The 5,045-nt window shown below is 37.9% G+C and overlaps 1 pseudogene; it reads right to left on the bottom strand.

Moving 5' to 3' along the window:
• LOC101308518 overlaps positions 1-3,966 on the bottom strand; it is a 38,916-nt pseudogene extending 34,950 nt beyond the window's left edge.
• Between the last annotated feature and the right edge of the window lie 1,079 nt (positions 3,967-5,045).

Genomic DNA, 5,045 nt, shown 5'->3' with positions numbered 1-5,045 from the left:
CCCGTCCATCCTGGACTCTCCTCTCACCACGACGCTGTCGTTACGGCGAAGGAAAAAACCTGGAAAGGTCAAGATTGAGATTGACGTTGGCCGACTTGGCGAGCTCGGGCTTGGTCGGGCTTGGCCGCGCGCCTCTTCCGGGTGGTGGCCTTGACGGTGAACATGATTTGCAAGGGTTTGGAGATTTAGGGTTTGGGAGGTTGAAATTGGGGCAGATCTGGGTCTCCAGATCTAGATGAGAGAAATTGGTTTTAGGGTATTAGATAGAGGAGAGGATTCGATCAATTTGAGAATGTGAAGAGGAGAGAATTTGGTTTTTAGGGAGGAGGAAGAGAGGTTTTGGTTATGTGGGTGAGGAACACTGAGAGAGAGAAAAGAGAGTTGAGAAAAGTAAAGAAAAGTATCGGGGGAGTTGAGAGAATGAGAGTTGGTTTTAAGTGTCAAAAAAACTCCTCCAATTATGCCAAAAAAAAAACAGCTTCAGACACATTTAAGTTTCTTCACCATACGACAGTTTTCTGTCGTCTTATAAGTGTAACATTAGGGTACATTTTTCCTTTTTTTGAACGACAAATGTATGTCGTCTCAAAAACACGTTAATTTTAACTACTATTGAGTTGCTATTTTCAGACGACACTCTTTTAAATGTCTGTCGTTACAATATTCGGGACGACAGACTAAACGTCTTCTGTCGTCTGAACCCAGTCGTCTGAAGCCAAAAAGGACGTAGTGAATATTCAATGTGATAGATGTTATAACTGAACTTTTCCTTTCAGGTTTGACAAAGGTGCACGTGGTTATATGTATTTGAGATAGTCGTGATGTTCAAGAAGTATATGACACTGATGGAAGCCAAGCGGTAGCTACTAAATAATCCCTATTGCTAGTATATATAGTGACATACAATTGAAACTTTGGTTCTGGAAGCTTTGGCTTAGTTGGTTGCTCTTAGTTGGTTTTGTGCTTGTGTCAAGAAACTAATTGGTAGAAACACTTAGAGCTTGATATGCTTATATTGATAGTTCTCATGTAAGATTGGTAGTAATTTTGAGACATTTAATTCAGTGTAATAATTCTTTTTCTAATATGTTTAATTTCTTTTTGCACAACTTTTGTCCAAAAAAAATGAAAACCAGCTGGCAAGCTAATATGCTTGTCAGATAAATTTTTTTAATTCATAAATACAACTTTACGACGGCCTTTGCAGTCGCCAGCGGCTGGTTGTCGTAGCCAAAAGCAACGACCACGCCCTCAACGACGACGGAAAAAATGTCATCACTAAGTCGTCGCCGTTGCTATTTGGCCACGGCAAAGTAACTTTTGACGACGGCATTTTGTCGTGGCTAACTGAATATTTTTTTGTAGTACTCAAACAAGTTTGTTCCATAACCGAATTTAACTAGGTTGAGTAAAAGGATGCTTGATATTATCATTTAAAACCGCATCAAGCATCAGAGATAGAAACACGCTTTGTTATTTCTTCATTTTATTTAAAAGTGCAAGACAGCTGAATTCATCAGCATTATTCCAGATTATAGAATAAGCTATTTGATTTTTATGTAGTCATTCTCAATCATCCATTTGAGGCTCCAGTGATCATTTTCACACTTGTAAGACCAGTATGCCCATCCAAAAGTAGCACGACCGTAAACATCTAGTTGTGCTTTGGCGAATCTCTGGTAGTCTTGCTTATATGCTCCATTGATTCCCCATTCTGCAACCCATTCCCCTAGAGCATACAAAGTACATTGCTCAGTCTCAACCAAAAGAAACAAAATTGTCATAGATTGACAAGTATGTCTTACCAACGTAAGTTAGGGGCCCATTGGAAATGTTCACAGCAGCAAGATCAGAACCTCGTTGGTTGTAGATGAAATCGATGTGTTGTTGCGCACTGAAGTCTTTGAACATATCTATATACATGCTGTAGTAATGCACATCTATGACTACCTTTTTGAGGCCTTGAGCAAATGAGAGGAGCTCCTTTGAATCAGCAGGTCCCAAGCGATTTGCTAGCATCACATAGGCACTTGAAGTGTGCTTCCTTACCGCATCATAACCAGCTTTGTAATACTTTTTTAGGGTGTCTAGAGTCACAAGTGGTGCCCAAGGCTCATTCATTAACTCAATAGCTCCAAGAGCTGGATTTTTAGCATACCTGCACATTTGTTGTTCACAATCGAGCTTAAGCATATCTGTGTGTGCGTGTGTGTTATAAGAATGCAGGTGAAAGTTAAAGGCTGTGAACCTTGCGGCTAGGAAATCTATAACTTTCAGAGTGTCCGGTATGTGGGAATCTCCAAATTCGAGATGTCCATCTCGTGTTCCACTGTGATCCAAGCCATTTTGGGAACCTTGAACTGCATGTAGTTCTATAATCACGTTCAACTCATATTTTCTGCATATATATTAAATGAGGAAAACAATAATTATACTAATCTGAAGCATTTATCTGTGGTTTATCTGTACAATTTTCTTATATTTTATGGTATTGTCTATGATTATAAGTGTCTAATGATTTTGCAATACTTACTGTGACCAAATGAAAGCATTGTCCAAGGCTTTCAATGATCCCCCAACAAAAGGCTTTGGAGGTTTTGGATCATATGCAATCCACCATCCAACTGGGATCCTCACAGCATTCAAGCCTCTGGACGACATGAATTTGAAATCATCTTCGGTTATGTAAGAGTTCCAATGGTCCTATACATTAAGCATATGTGGGTTTAACGCCAACTACAATTTATGATTCCTATCAAAAAAAAAAAAAACAAACAAACAAAATACAATTTATGATTGACTGCATTGCTCTATCGGTTTAAACAGTGTACTTGCATCAGATCAATTCTGGTTTTCTTTATGTTAAGATGTAAACTTACATGCTCCTCAAAAAAGATGTAAACTTACCTGCATGACTTTAGGGGCTTTATCCGGACCATAACCATTTGTCATTTGGTATTCACCTTTTAAGGAGCCTACTATTATCATATCAAAGACGGATGGATTACTGTCATCCCAACCGGAGCCTTCATAATCTGCAGTCAGTTCCGTATCTGATTTCGCCTAATCACAATAAAAAGTTTGTTTGATAAGTCTAATTGCTCTTTCTTCAATCTATAAAATTCAAGTTCATGTAATATTCATCCTATTATTTGTACATCATCAAATATCAATGAGTACTAGAGCACCCCATTTTCAAACACATGAGCTGCTCTAATAACACATTATTTGATGTAAATTCAATTTGCTAGCTCATGATAATAGAGGCAAAAGTACCTGGAGAAATAAGCCATTGGATGCTTGAATGCGAATCCTATTTGGCTTGCCTTCTTTCCTTACAATCTGAAATGTTTCTTTGTCACCAGGTTGATCTTGCACCGCTACTATCCTGTTGGTTTCCTTGCGTGACAATCCCATAAACTTCTTCTTTGTTACACGAAAGTTGAAAGAATTTTCATCGATCCTCCACAACTGCATTTGATACACAAAGGGAGAAATCACTTGATGCAAGGAACGTACATATAAAACTAAAGCTAAGTTACACTGATTTGAAGAGCTAACCCTGAATGTTTCCCAATCAGAGGCTGAAGTGCGATTAATAACAACAACGGAATCACCCCCATCTTCTGCACCCAAATACTTATGTAGCTTTGTGGACTTCAATTGCACCTTCGTCCCATCCTTTTAAAACATCATCAAAAACGAAAGCTTGATTATTGATCAATGTGGTTAAATTTCTCATTGAAGAACTTGGAACAAACTAAGATAAACCACTACTTGCTAGCAAAACCTACTTACCAAAAGATCTTTGTTAGGTATTCCATCAAAGAGAGAAGGTTTCATCCAACCCTCTACGACAAGCCAGTTGCCAAGATTCACAGATTTTAATGGCAGCTTCAACTTCTGTGCTGAACAAAGAGAAGCAAAACATGATAAGTAGACAGCCAAACTGAAGAAGTATGACATCTTTCTATATTTCAATGAGAAATAGAGAGACATCAGCTATAATATCAAATGCCAAAGTTGGCAGAGTTATAGCATTTACAAGTATGCTATTCAAACTGTACTTGATTATTCACTTATTTTCAAGTCAATGTGTCAAGGATGGGGACACCATAGGGTTTCTGTGCTTTAGTTAGAACATTTTGTTACCGGCTGAAAGCATGGGTTTGCCTAGTTAGGGTGGTTATATAAAGCTAAGTTTGAAGTTTGGTGTCATCGGCTTTACCGAGTTATAGAATTATTCAGCTTAACAAGTATAAGTTCATAACATATCATCTAAACATGTTATAATAGTATAACAAAAACACATAAAAGCCTGTATTTTAGAAAGTTGATGAATTGAGCAAGAACCCATTTCCATGGTCACCAATGTAACACATGCATCGCACCGGTACAAAGCTAGTAAATCTTAACCTGTTAGCATTTCTCTCTTGTCTGGACTTGCTCTAGACCTTTATTAAACACGAGCGACCAAAATAAATAATAGTCTGAAAATTACTTCCATTTTGAGAAAGGGAAAAAGTAAAGATTAAATAGAAGGAGAGCAGATCATGTATTTACTGTCCTTAATCCGAGCTCCACCGGCAACATTTTGATATATTGGTAATCGATTTGCGCACCGTTCAAAGTTGAGAAGATGAATAAAACATCCGCGAAACCAGAATGGACTCAACACGCAATACTTGAAAAGAAAAATAAGGACTATAAAAATACAAATCAATCTAAAAATCATCTAACAAATCTGAAGTGTGACTGCACATCACATAGATCAAAGTTGAAGGAAGAAGAAACGAAGGAATGGAACAAGTCCAGAAATGAGAAGAGATTAAGAGGAAAATCTCATTGGGTTTGAAGCATTGAGGTGAGTGTAACTGAACAAGTGTCCACCCAGCATAGAATCTCGACGGTTTGTTCTGTGTTTATATCTCCACATACGTAGCCACACATTTTAATTAGCTTACCAAATGAGTGGCTAGCATTTTGTCAACACACCCAAAAGTAGCTAAGACAAGTTACTCTCTAAACCCATAATATATGGGTGT

This window comes from Fragaria vesca, linkage group LG1 (genome assembly GCF_000184155.1).
Source record: "Fragaria vesca subsp. vesca linkage group LG1, FraVesHawaii_1.0, whole genome shotgun sequence".
Taxonomy (NCBI): Eukaryota; Viridiplantae; Streptophyta; class Magnoliopsida; order Rosales; family Rosaceae; genus Fragaria; species Fragaria vesca.
Note: the sequence above shows the minus strand (reverse complement) of the source record. Positions and strands in the feature narration are given on the sequence as shown.